This window comes from Strix uralensis, chromosome 11 (assembly GCF_047716275.1).
Source record: "Strix uralensis isolate ZFMK-TIS-50842 chromosome 11, bStrUra1, whole genome shotgun sequence".
Taxonomy (NCBI): Eukaryota; Metazoa; Chordata; class Aves; order Strigiformes; family Strigidae; genus Strix; species Strix uralensis.
In genome coordinates, this window is record NC_133982.1 from 12,211,007 (window position 1) to 12,225,640 (window position 14,634).

The 14,634-nt window shown below is 37.7% G+C and overlaps 1 protein-coding gene across 1 annotated transcript in view; it reads left to right on the forward strand.

Annotated features, from left to right (window-relative positions):
• MEGF11 (multiple EGF like domains 11) overlaps positions 1-14,634 on the forward strand; it is a 306,502-nt gene that overhangs the window by 2,465 nt on the left and 289,403 nt on the right. Inside the window, exon 2 of the mRNA XM_074879910.1 lies at positions 216-400. The gene's annotated coding sequence lies outside the window, so the exon portion shown is untranslated. The remainder of the gene's footprint in view (positions 1-215; positions 401-14,634) is intronic.

Below are 14,634 nucleotides of genomic sequence, written 5' to 3' on the forward strand. Positions count from 1 at the left end.
TTGTGTGGCTGGGTGAGCAGAGTGAACAGATTCTCTTTCAGTGAGGAAAAAAACCCAAGAGATTTGGGGCCCAGTGAAGAGAATGCTGGAAAAGTGGGTGGGATGTCCATGGAAGGCAAACGAGAAGAACCTGTTAAACTCTATTAGGCTGCAGTGGCGTGAGGATGGGGTGGCTGTGGTGAAGATACATGCGGGGTTTTTATGTTTGTTTTTAGGTTTCTTACTACAAGGGCAGTGATGTGGTTTTTTGGTGTTGGAGGCACTTGGAGGATTGAAAAGGGTCCAAGGAAGAACAAGGACAGAACAAGACTGTCTTGCTGTACCTAAGCTGTAGTCTCACATAAATGCATATGTGTGACCCTCCATGGTCTTTCACAGCATCTTCCACAAGAAATTCCAGGTCTGTTCCTCAGATGGTTTGGTTTTGTGTAATCACTTGCCAACACTCAGGGAGCTGAGGTGGGGAACGGGGCTAGGGTGTGTGAGGAGTGCAGGCAATCCCTAATGTCAACTAATTTTACAGTAGGCACCAATACTGTTCTTCACATTTATGGAGAGGAAGGTAAAAGCACTAAGAGATTAAGTCTAGATCAAGATCAAACAGAAAAGCAGTGGAAGGTCATGGGTGCAATGCACTCTTTCTGGATCTGAGTCAGTGCTCTGTAAATAAGGCTGTAATGCTGTAAGTATGGCATTCTGGAGATGATTATTTTGACTATTAGAAAAGCATTCATACTTTCTCAATTTTAATTAATTGCCTACATCATAACCTCACTTAAAGGTAAATACATGGTACAAGCTATCTAGTATTTGTCCTTATGAGGAAAAAGGACTGGGAAGGAGCCAAGGCAGTATGTCACTGTATGTTCCTGTTTATTCTACTTCTTATTTTTCACATGTTTGATAAAACGTGTATCTCCAATGACTAATACTTCTAAGTAACCAATGGGTGCCAGTAAATGGAAGTACCATCTGTAAGAAACTGATTTGCAGAAGCCAAGTTCTCAAACATATTGAGGAGGAGGAGGTGTTATAACTTAGTGAGAGACAACCAAAGTGTAGACTTGGTTTTGGTAGTCGGGATGATTTTAGACATATTATGTAAGCAGGATGTGAGAGGAAAGGGGAAATGGAGACCGAAATGATGGAGCTCTTGTTCAGTAGGAACAAAGATGAAATAACCATTTGTGATAGAAGGGGGAAGAAAAACAGAACATTTGGGAGAAAAGATATTTAATTTAGTTTGTAATGTGGTGAATGCTGATTGCTGACACAGTGAAGAACACAGACCAGTGTGCTTACTCAGTGTCATTTAGTGACTGCAATAAAATGAAGGTTAATTAAATAAAAGTGACTGAGATCACTGCTCTCATTTGTTCACTGTTTCGCAGAGAAAAATGTAAGACCTTTGAGCCAAGTTCATGCATTGCTGATACTGTTGAGTAACTGCATGCTTGTTTCTAATATCCTAGTCAGAAAATTTTAAAATTCTGTTTCCCTTCCTGCTTGCCTTCCTCTTTTGGAGAGCAGCCTCATGTGTAAAAGTCAAAGGCTGAGTCACTAAAGCCAAAGAGAACTGGTTACACTTTATCTAACAATTGAGTTTGTCCCAGTGAGATAAGAGACAAACTTCCGTGCTCATCTGGTAATTGTCTTTATACGTGGCAAGAAGGTTGTGCAGGGAGAGCCAAAACTAATAGGATAACAAGAGCATCTTTAATTGTTCTAAAAGCTGCAAAAATGTGTCTAAGTGTCAGCATGAGAAGATCTCATTAAATGTTGAAGAATGAAGGTGGAGTGCAGCACAGCTGCAGAGTGATGGGACATACATTTCTTCATGCAGTTTTCCTTCATTAAGTGCTTGAGAAACAAACCATGGTAGAACAGAAAGAAAGCAGAACAAATACTCTTTTCATAGAGTATTCCTTACTTCATACAGTGCTCCCTTGGATAACACCAGTGAGTGCTAGGGAAGCTTTTATTTTAAATGAGGGAGAGAAGTCTCTTTAAAGTTCAATTACATGTTTGCTCTTGCCTATGTTGGGAAGTGTGAGCCTCTCAGGAGGTCTCCCTGCTTGGAAAAACACGTCAGGAGATTAGTACAGAATTTCAATATAGTGCCTTGTGATAGGAATTTCTCAATATTTTGGCAAAGAAATGTTTCAGGTCATTGGAGAATACCAGCTTTTGGCTCCAGTTACCCAAGCTTGAAGCCTGAGTCATCTGACAAATGCCTGAAAACAGTATGACCTAAGAGACTCATTTTGATTGCAGAAGTAAAAGTTTATTATATAGGCTATTAGGGATCTATATTTGGAAATGGAATGTGCACAAGGCAAAAGCAGGTATACAAATATAGGTGTGATATATTGTTGACCACTTAATGTTCACCTGCTTACCAGTATTTGTCAGTGGCACCAACATCTTTCGATACACCTCACTCCTGCCCTGGCAAAGCAGCTACTGGGTTTCCTTCTTGCAAAGGGATTCTTGGGTTTGTAAAGCCTGCTGTTCTACCCTCCTCCCTGCCTCCTGCTGTGAGGTGGGCTGCATAGCTAAATTGGGCTTCATTAGCCAAGTTTAAGATGGTGACAGAAAAATAAATAGGAATGTATAGAGCAAATTATATTCTAGTTGGCTACTGTGCTTATAAACAGCTCTGCAGCAGACAGCCCAAAGATGGGGTTATGTGAGCTATGAGGTGTAATACAGGCTGTTTGAAGAAAAAAAGGTGGAGTAACACAAACAAGGGACAGAGTATTAGAGTCTGGGATCTGCACAGTCATGGAATAAATAGAAATCATATCTCTCCATTTGAAAAAGGCCCTTTTTTTTTTTCTTCAAGAACTCCATCACTGAGGTAAAGGATGCAAGATTTGATTATCTTATAGCATATCTTTGAAGTTGGTTCTTCCATTCTTAAAGCAATTTTGAGGAAACTGGCAATTCAGCATCTGCTTCTAACTCATACAAAACTGAGTAAGTGCTGCCTTTTCTCTTGGAGATTCCTTCTCCTGGATTGCTGGCTCAGTAAATGTCAAATATTACAAAAATAGTACCCACATCCAGAACGGTCTCAGGATTACTATGCCATTCCTTGCACTCATGAACAAGTACAATGCACAGTTCTTGCCCAGTTGTGCACTGGGTGCCAATTCTTAGTGTCTTTTAGAGATTTAATCTCCTCCTTACTATGCAGCAGAGATAAGCAGTGGATAAGGGAAGCTGCCTGTATTTTCTGAGCAAAAGAACATAAGATCAGTGGCAATGGCTCCATTACATGTAGCTGCATTTCTGAAGCAGTATTCTTTGCCTTTATTTGTGAGGCAACATATAAAAACTCCCTCCATTTGTTAACAGGAGTGATGAAATATGTGGTGATGTCATAGCTGAAGGTCTGGGAATTTTATTCCATTAGGTCAGAACAGTTAGCTTCTCCATGAAGCTCAGTTTAACTGATGTAGCACATGCTTTTATATTATTCAGTTTATCAGCAATATTCCCTGTTGGAAATCTCTTTCTACTTAAAGGAGCTACACCAAGATTAATTATGTTTATTGCTGGAAAAAATTGACTTCGTTTCTAGCCTGAATTTGCTAACTTGTTTTTTGCCTCATGATATATTTGTAAAACTAGAAAGCTCTCTCCCATCAAATTTCTTTTTATCTTCTGCTTTTATGCTGTCATCTAATGACCTCTTTTGCTCTTTCTTTGATAACTTAAACAGCTAGAACTCTTCATTTTTCATATTTTGCAACTCTTTAATATTTTTGTTTATTATTTCTGAAGAAAATGCCATTGCTTAAAATCTTCATTGCATTGTCTGTATGAGAATTGAAAACTGCACTGTGGCCTGAAACAGATACTATGTAAAAATCTTCCTATTTGTGATTCTCCCGTATATACATCTTAGAATTAGACTTTTTTTTTTTTTCTTTTTCAAATTAGCATTGTGCTGAGAGCTCAGGTTCTGTTATTCATCTATCACTATTTTCAAATATTCTTGAGTCAGTACTTCCTAGACAGGATCCCTGCTATGTAAGCATGGCTTACATCCTTTGTTGCTTGGAGTTTAAACTTTAACATAATTTATGTCTATATACATTGTTTGCAGGGACTCAGTTTATGAAGTGATCTAGATCAGTGTTCTGTTCTCTGCCTGGGGTGCCAGTCACAAAAATATGCAAAAGAAATCTCTGCAATGACCCTAGTAGGGAATTGAAAAGAACATTTAATTGTAAGACTTACTAATTAAATATTCCTTAGTCAATTTAATACATGCCATGCTGATTTGCAGCTTTCAAGAAAGCTGTGTATATGCTGACAAACAGCTAGTTTTCAGAAAGCTTTACGTTCCTAGCAGAATTCTGATTATAGTGGCAATATTGGTTTTACTCAACAAAACTATAGTCTTATCAAAGAAAGATATCAAGTTATTTTAACAAGGTCTATTTTCTGTAATCCTGTGTGAGCTGGCATTAATTATATCACCCTCCTTTAATTATTTTTGTCGAATCCCATAGTAATTAAACTTTCTGTTATTTTCCTTGGTATTGCACTTTGACTGACAGGCCTATAATTACCTCGATCACCCCATTTATGCTTTTAAATTGTTTTAAAAACATATCCTTTAAAAAGCCACGCTAATGTCCTTTTCGCGAAAATAAAATGATTTTGTATTCGGGCATTGTTAGGCTTTCGATTTTTCTGTCTGGCTTTCAGTCAATCATAAACCATCTTACTACTTTTAAGTTTGCGATACCGGTTATCACCACTGGGAGGCACTATTTAATTGAGTTTAGCTTGAAATGGTAACTTTTGCTTCCGTTACTGTGTCTAATAGGCTAAAATTCAACCTTTCAGCTTCTGTGAACAAACTGCTCTGAGTTGCTTAAAACATAACTAGACAAATTTATTCTCAAAATGAACTAGAAACTGATGCTGTTCTGTAATACAAGAAAAAAAAGTCTTGCAGATCTCTTCAAGCATGTCAGGAATGTGAAACTACATGATGTTTACAATTATTGGAAGCATAAAAGCAATTTATTTATCACAATACCTGATTTTTACTATAGTATGTATTTGATTTTCTTCCCACCACACTTTTCCTCCTTGGATGCAGTTCAAAAGTTTACTACATCACTGAATTGCAAAGTCATATACTATTTTGTTTCACTTATTTTCTGTACCTTTATTTATTCCAGGGTTTTTACTATATTTATTGGTGAGAGATCGCAAATATTATTTAAAGGAAAAGAGCGTTTATACTAACATCATTAGAATGTTAAGCTTTAGTTGATTAAGGAGCTTTAGGTTATTTATAGATGATAATAATTTGGTGGATTCCAGTATTTCTGCTTTCATAAAACATGTTTATATTCATTACGCTACAAATTACGGAAACAGTTTAGATAGATCAAAGGAGGAGTTCACCATATCGATCTTTTTGTCATCCCAATGTGTTTGATTTGGTTGGAGCCTTTACATTGAAATGACGCTGTGGTGCCTCAGCCTCTGGAGCAGCTCCTGTATGGTTCAAAGGATAATCACCATGAGAGATGAAAAGACCAAACAGGTCACATTTTCCACCCACTACCAAATTGGGATTGCTCCCTATAGTGTATCTAGCTGAAATCTGGGGTCAGTGCACACAATATAATGCTCTAAGGTTATTTATTTATATGCCACAGTAAATAGAAAACAGAATTACAAGGGTGACTTTTTTTACCCCTGCCTTCAAAATCACGAGGAGAAGTTTCTGGGTGAAACTGATCAATTTCCTCTTAGGCTCCTATCATAAGAAATTAAATGGGGTTGACCTGTGGGGAACTCTGCTGTTATGATTTGCTCTACAGATGAGATACATCTTTGAGCTCTCAAGGAAAACCTCTTGTATATTGAAACTAAAGGAAAATATATTATACTGTATTTCTGGTCTGCAGCTGTGCATCTTAGGTGCTTTATATTTTTCTCACTAAAAGGCTATGAGTAAAGATTTTATACCCACAACTGCTCTATCCTCTGGCAAATAATCTGGCAAATCATATTGCCTATCAGGGCTGGTTAAATAACGGTTTACTCTTTTAAAAAAAAATTGTTTACAAAGTAAAAAATACAAAATTTCAAAATACATACTTTTGTCATAACTACAGTCAAGAACTAAGTTTTATCCAGCAAATAATTTGGTATACCTAATTGTATATAGTAATACTTTAACTTATGCTGCCCAGTTCTGTATATAATGATATTATTTGTGTTTCCTTCCTGTAAGTGTGAGAAAACTGACCAACACTGAATATTTTCAATTTAGTGTAAAAGTCATAAAATGACATATGTGCTGGTAACCATTGATTGTGCAATTTGAGGTTTTCATTTGGCAAATGCTCAAGCTTAAAATGTGTTTTTCATTATTATTCCCCTTATTAAAGCTCATTTGCTATTCATGGAAAGTGAGCACAAAAGGGATGCAAACAGTCAAAAGAAATCCATTTAAAAATTCAAATGAATATCCAAGGGAAATGGATTGCAGTATTTGCCCAACTCTGCTGGGTATACTCTGCTGCTGAATGTCTTATTAATGGGTGCCTTTGTCATTGTCCTTAAGGCTTTCATCATAAATGTTTTGTTATGACTTCATATTGCAGTCATTATGCAAAATTTGTTCTTGATATTGCTAAAATGATTCTGTTAGAGTGACGCTAGGTGAGAGTGTGTTCACCATGGCTGCTGCTTTTTCAAATCAGTTAAAAACTATTTTGTTGTGATGCTAACTACTGAGTTTAAATGTGGTGGAGTTGAAGAAACTCAGGACATGTCTCTCGCTGAAAGCTGAGACATTACTTCCAATGGCCTTGCTCATACTAGCCTCAGGGCCTCCAGTTACGCCTCTGTAACCACCTATCTAGAAAAAATACATAGTGGTGGGAAGAATCTGGATCATCAACTGTGAGAACAAAAAGCAGTCACTGCTGCTTATTTTCTACTTACACTGCTGAGCTCCTGATGCTGAGTTGCACCTTTTTTCTTTACTTGCTTTCATGGGAGCAGGATAAGTATTTAAGGTACTTTTCTCTCCACTGCTTTCATCCACAAGGTCTAATTCAAGTAAAAGTGAGACGATCAGTAACTGTCCTCTAAGTCCCAAGCATTTGACACAACTGCCAAAGTGTTACTTGTTAACACATCACAAAATGGTATGACATCTCCTCTGACCACATTTGAATCATGGTTAGCAATGGGATGGGGTAGTAACTGTGGCTAAGGTGTCAGATTCTGCAGCTTAATGCACACCAGTGTTGTCTTCGCCTCGTCGCCTGCCCCTCTGTGTGTTGAACCATGGGAGAGTTGAGGGTAGGAGGGACCTCAGGAGGTCTCTAGACCCTCCTCATGGAGCAGGTTGACTAGGACCATGTCCACTTGGGTTTTGAATATTTCCAAGGGTGGAGACTCCACAACCTCTCTTAGAAACCTCTTCATGCCCGACCACCGTCACAATAAACCAGGGGTTTTTCTTTAAGCGGAATTTCCTGGTTTTCAGTTTCACTGCTTTTCATCCTGTCATTGTGCACCACTGAGAAGAGTCTGGGTCTGTCTTCTTTACTCCCTCTGATGGGACATACACACACTGATAAAATCCCCCTTGAGCTTTCTCTGCTCAAGACTAAACAGTCCTAGCTACTCTATTATACCTTAAGCTACCTCCTAGAACTTTCTTGAGGAATGGACTTAAAATGAAATTGAGAAAACACGTTTTTTGGGTTTTGTTCTCCTGGATGGCAGTTAGGAATTATTTTAATTACAGAGAGATATAAACATAGAAAGAAAAATTATCTCAAGCCCAATGGTAAAGAACAATATAAATAGTTGATCTTTTTTCTTTTTTTTAAATAAAGCAAGTTGCAATAGCCTTCACATGTGAGCCTACAGTAGTACTCTGCTTACTGTAATTTCTGAATGAAGAAAAAGTGTTAAAAATATGGGCTATAAGCTTTGTACTGTAGTTAAATAGTGCAACATTTATGTGTTATAATTCCCTATTATGTTGGAGAGTTAAAGTTATGTGAGCAACTGCGTGGTTTCTAGGGGTAGATAAGTGAAAAAGAATTTGCTGCATCATTCAGCCTGAGGTTTTGGAGATGCATTTACTCATGCAAGCAGAGATCAAAGGCTAGTGCTTTTCAGAAAGGTCATGCTTCTTACCCAAATTTATAACTACTTGAACTAAAGCAAAGAAGATCAAATTATTTGCCTGGGGTCACATGCCAACTGAGTGGCTCAGCCAGGATTTGAGCCAAAGATCCATTCTCTCGGTTCGTCACCCTTGACTGTAAATAGTAGATTTCATTCTGGTTTATGAAGATATTAGGCAGGTAGCATAATGTTTTTATAAATTTCTGAAAGAGAGTGAGCTGCCGTTATAATGAGGAAACAGTCTAATGGGCTAATAAAAAAGTAAAAAAACCAAACACACCAAGGTACAAAAAATATTGTCAGGGGAAGAAATTAAACCTTGTATGGGTAGTTAAATAGTCTGGACCAGGATCCAGGGTTTCTCTGGGGAGCCCAGTGTGAGTTGCACAATCAGTCAGTCTGTCACCTCTTGCTGTCTCCATGGTCTCCAAAGGGAAAGTCCACCGTGGACATTGTAAGATACATCACTTAACTTTGACACTTCAGGTAGATAGCTGAAGTTAAGGTGGTAGGGTGACCTAGCTGCTTTCTAGAGAACAAGGAGAAAGACTGTTGTGCTTAGAAATGGGTGACATGAGCACTCTTTCAGGGACAGCACTGCCCACTGTAGTGATCTTCCTGCTCAGAGTTCAGTCCAGACATGACAATGTAAAGAGAGTGGCAAAGACATTGCATGTCCTCCCTTTGCGGGTCACAGAAAGTGGCTGCTATGCATGGTCCAGACAGAATTATTTGAGCTTGTGCTCTCCTGGCATAAAGAGTCTGCTATAGGTTGCCTAAGATATTATAAATGTAGCTCAGTAATAAGACAGCATTTCAACACATCCTCTTCAGAAAACGTTGTGTTTAGCTCTAGAAATGGAGTGACTTTATGTGGCAGCTGATATGATGTGGAACTTTCTGGGGACATGAAGGACATGAGAATGCCCATCAAATGCCAAAATGCTCATCTAATCTAGTAAAAGACTGCCTTATTTTTTTAATGTTTTTCATATTGATGCTTATTTTAGATATTTTTCGCACTCTTTCTCTAGTCCTGATTCCACATTCCAGTATGTAGTGTGTGCTATTGAGGAAGTGCAAAGCACCAGTGTGAGGAGGTGTCCCACATGTTGGACTAGTGAGTGCAGCTGCAGGTAAGAGAAAGTTTTTCTGCTGGTGCAAACTGGGGGCAAAAGAGCAGACCCAATTCTGTGGCAGAACAGCTCTGTATTTAGAGTCAGGTGACATGAATACTCTTTCAGATATGACAGCCTCTACCTTTAGAAGCATATAAGATGGAGGCACAATTTTGGATTATTTCAACCTAATATTTTTGCTTAAAATTGAGTTCAGCATGTTATCTTTTAGCTTATCTCACCACCCCTCCTTTTTTTTTTTTTTTTTTTTTTTTTTTCTTCTGGTATGTCCCGTCCCTTCAGTTTCATTTTTGGAATTTAATATCTCCTGTTGATGATTTCTGTTCCTTATCTTCCCTTGATCCATTTCTGCTTCTCTGTTAGATTCTGTCCCCTTGAGCCTCCAACTAATGTCTCCCCATATGTCAGATTAAAAAAAAAAAAATTACAAGATGCTAGGCTGTGAAAAGAACTAGAGAATGTTTATGTGGTTGCAGCAGGCTGACCATTAAAATGACTTTATTTCTACAGCATTTCAGATGTTGGGCTTGACAGTTTCATTTCCGAAACTATTTATACTCACAAAAGTCCATAACAGCATTTCCATTATTTTCTTATATGGGGTTTTTTGGCCTATATTTTATCAAGTTAGCTTCTTCTATTCAAGCCTGATTTCAGACAATAGGAATACAAAGTGGAAAAATCCTATCTAAGAAGGACTGTAGCTTTTTATCTATTAAAGCATCTTCCTGTGTCCCAACACATTTTTACCTCAGTCTACTTTTCAGTTTCTCCTGTTTATTTGATCCAGTGGTATGACATGCAGGGGAGACTTAGATGTAAGTTCCACCTGAAGAGTTTGCGTGCTCATAGCTAAGGAACCTTACTAAAGCTGCCTCACTTGTTATTCACCAAAGTCCTCTTGCTGTTCCAGACAGTCCTCTCGGAACATGCCATATTAAAGCAAAGGCTAACTATAATGGTTGCTTCACACTGAAAACATAATCAGAGTAGTTATTGTACTAAACTAGTACCAGTGGACATCACAATAAGCTAGGTTGAAGAAGAATGATCGATTTTAATATCTTGCTTTTCTAAATATAATGTTGTCCAAGCATTTATATATGCAATGTTCCAGTTTTCTTCTACTTCATTAAAAGGAAAAAAAAACCAAACAACACCAGAATTTGTGATTTTGAAAAGGAAACTACAACTAGCATGAAATATTCTTGAACAACATCATTGTATTAAATTCTGGCACGGTTTGCATAAAGAGATTGTGGAATATCATTCATTGGAAATTTGTAAGAACAAGTTAAATAAATGTCTGTTAGGAGCAGTCTAGGTGTAACTTGCTCCTTGCCACAGTAATCAAACCTGTGATTCCCAGGCTTTCTAGTCTAGCAAACCATTGTTAGTTCTGAGGACTTCTCTACAGACCACCAGACCCCCTTAGTGTCAGTGGCTGTTGTAAAACACAATAAAGACAACGCTCGCTATGATTTCATAAATTACAGTTTGGAAACCACTAGACATAATGATGGCTTTGGTTCCCTCCAGCTTTATACTTCTGTGGCTCTGTACTGTTGCCATAATTCCAGGGCAATGGTAGAATAAGTTTGTGATGATATATGATAATAACAACTGTCTGAGCTACAGCCTTTACTACAATCTCATTTGCTTGCCTCAGAGAGACTGCTTGCCCAGGAAGGTCAGCAGGTTGTTTGCTTCCTGTTGAGCTAATTGGCAGGGTGACAACCACTGCCTGCCAAGCAAATGCATTTGTTTAATCTCTGCTGGTTGTGGATAAAAACTGCCAACAGACAAAAGAGGCCTTTTTTAAAGAGCTAATTTAGAGCTGACTGAAGATGGGTTCTCCCCTTAAACCCCAAAGTATCAGTATTAGCTGCTGTAGATGTGTACAAATAAAAAACATCCAAACTCAGTTCGGATCCCTTTTACCTGACAGTGCAGCAGTGCGAGAGGGGAACTATCGATCACAGTATAACATGAAAAGTTTACCAGAACCAGGTAGATTTGATGTCCATTGTTATGTACTTAAAGCTGATGCCAATTGTAAGTGCAAGATTGAATGAAATACAGGAGAGGTGAGGAGCTTCCTGAATTGATTTAAGATGCGTGAAGCCAGTGGACAGTACCTTTCCACTTCTGTTTGAAGGACATAGGTGAGGCCTGAGGGAGTCAGCACAAAGATTCTTGTTAATGTTCATGGGCTTTTGATCAAGTCCTAAAGACGGAGTCAAGACTTAAGATGTTTTGACTTTGAAACAAAGGCTCTGGTGCAATTACATAATTTCTATTATTCTCATTTAAACTGATGTGTGTTATTCATCATGCTGATCAGAACATGCTTTACATCACTGTACTATTTCTGGTTTGATGATTGTGATAAACTTAGTAACCTTTTTCAGCCTGTGAAGTTGTACACTTCCTTCAGATCCTTCATTTAGCTTGCAAAAGTGCTTTTTAAGCTTTAAAGGACAAAATTTATGTTTGTTTTCACCAATTAGAGATTACTGGGGGCTAATGATATTCCAAAAATATAGGGATACATTTTGTATTGTTTCATCTTTGCCTCTTTCAGAGATTTCCATACTCTCCATTTGTATGTGATGTGCCTGTTGTTGCCACCTCCCTATAACAGAGGGCTATCTGTTTGGTATCCTTAGGATTTGCAGGTTTTAATTAGAATGGATTTATGTTGATTAGAGTTGATGGGATTGAAATGCCATGTAGTTATTAATTTCCTAGTTTTAATTTTGCTATTTAGTCATACGCTACCAAAAATATCTTAGAAATACATTTTTTTTCCTTGTAAAGTGGCAAAACAGAGAAATAAATGCATTGCGGCATGCTGTCATTTTGCAAATAAACTTCTGGCAGATCCTGACTTTTTAAATTCTGTGAATGCCTATTGAGCTGGATGAAAATGAAAAGAAATATTTGCAGCCATGTTTTCTTATATTTTCTTTGAAAACTGAGATAAAACTTGTGGGAATTTCTGTTAGGATTTACTTGTTTTCTTTTTACAATTAAAATGTCAGTGAATATAATTCCTTGAAATTCCCAAATTTGAAAATATCCATTATAATTTTATCTGTAGCATATGCAGTACAGATCTAGAGTCTGTATAGAACTTATTACTAATCAGCACGTGAAATGCTATTTCCATTTCTGCAGGCAGGAAAGTGAGGCATAAAATAATCTGTGGTCCAGTCCAATAGTCATTGCAATCAATCTAAAGGTGTATCGTTAGATCTCACTGTAACAGGATAAGGTCTTTTGCAGAATGGACTGGCTTTGTAGGCTGCTCATCTCTGCAATGATGAATTCAAGCAGTAACAAAAAATCCCAAAGCAGAGAAAAATTCAGATAATCTTCTTTCCTGAAGTCCCATGCTGAGCCCATTGAAGATGAAGATGGTAGACCACGGCACTGAGATACACAAGTCCAAGTGACAGAGTTTTGGACTAGGAATCGGGATTCCCAGCTTTTATTCCCTGCTTTGTTATTGCCACTGTAGGCAGTTGGTTTTCTTCTACTTTGCCTTCACTCTTGCTTGCTTTTTTTTTTTTTTGAGATTGTGTATTGCTGTGAATATATGGGAATCAAATGAAGTCCTGGTTTTGATTACGAACTCTGGGTGCTACCTTTATGCAAATAAATTATGATGGCTAAAGATAAATATGGCGGCCATAGAAAAGGGGTACAGTTAAGAGAATGTTTATATTCAGTATTCATATTCAACTAGTTCCTAAAACTTCAGGGTAAAAAATCAGGCAGAAGTCTATCAGAAAGATAAATTCACAGCGTCTTTCAGCTTATCTCTTCTTTCTGTAATAAAACCCATTCCTCACCGAATACAAGACCAGTGAACTCAAAATTTCTTTTGATAGAAACATAGCAGAGCAATGGATGTTCCACAGTGTGTCCAAATAATGCCAATTGCTGTAACAGTACATTTCATACAGATTTAAGTTCTGTCCTTAATATTATGTCTATCTGGAGACAGCTATTTGAAGAAAACCAGCTAAGCTTGATGATAAATTTGCCCCAGAATATTTAGAAGTACTTGTAAATAAGGTATAAATGAAGATATCATATGGACCTGTTTCAGAATGCCGTGAATTTCTATCTCATTCATTCTTCATTTTAACTTTATTATCTAGCTTGCTATCACTTGGAATTCTGGTCATCTGTCTCCAGGGGGGAATTTCCTAAGGAAGAGCAGTCTCTTAGGTTCCTGTATGAAGGAGCAGAACTTTGGGGGACCTCACCACATGGTGTAGGCAGATGAAGTGAACCAGCATTCTTCTTTAGTTGCTGATTCTATGCCCCTTCTTTGGTCTGTTCTTGCTCATGGCTGTTCCAGCCTTGGAGTTTCAGTGAAGGAGAAATTCTAGTGCTTAATACCACTACATTTCTTCACATAAGACCTTTTGCAGTATTATTGCTTTACATCAGTGCTAATTTGGTCCAACCAGGTTTCCAATTTGGGCCAACCTCAGTTTAAGGAAATGTAGAGTCTTTAAATAATGGCTCTCTGAATGATTGGACAAACTCAAGAGATTGGTAGTAGTCTATGCAGCTTTTAACTCAATTACAAATACAGCTGATAATGTTCAACCTGTAGCTGCCTGTTTGGTGGTGTAAAGTTGGGAATTGGTTAAATTCCTCCCATACCCTTGATTCTGCCTCAGCCAGTACTAAGAGGAATTCCCTGGAGACGTGCAGCAACCTGACAGATAAATTGTTTTTTAACTCTCAAAAACAGAAGGTGAAGGTGTGGTTGGAAGCAATTGGTTTCTTGCTTCAGTTGCAGTATGTGTTTTCTTGATAGAAAAAAATGTAGTCTTTGAGGCTACCCACGTAGGAATTTTCACTACAAAGATAACAGTTGCTGTTGACCTATATGACATTGCTATTAATTATGCATTATATATGCTGCTTTTCATATTTCTTTTTCATTGTGAGGGGCCTCTTCACTTCTCAATTCATATGCATAACTCTCATTAACTTTAATAAGAATTTAGGTGTTGTAGAGTGATTGGTCAGTCTATTTTGATACCCTTCTCCAATACTTACCAGTATCATGTGCTTCAGATAAGGGCAGAATGTCATTCTTGTCACCAGCATGTACTTGGGGATTCTGATATGTTTCATGTAGAATTACACACTGAAACTGCTTTTCAGTGCTCCAGATTGCAAACCATTTATGCTATGAAGCTTGGAGACTGTAATATACCCAAGCTATTTTAACTGCTTAGGCTATTCTGATTCATCAAAGTAGTTGATCTTTTTATAC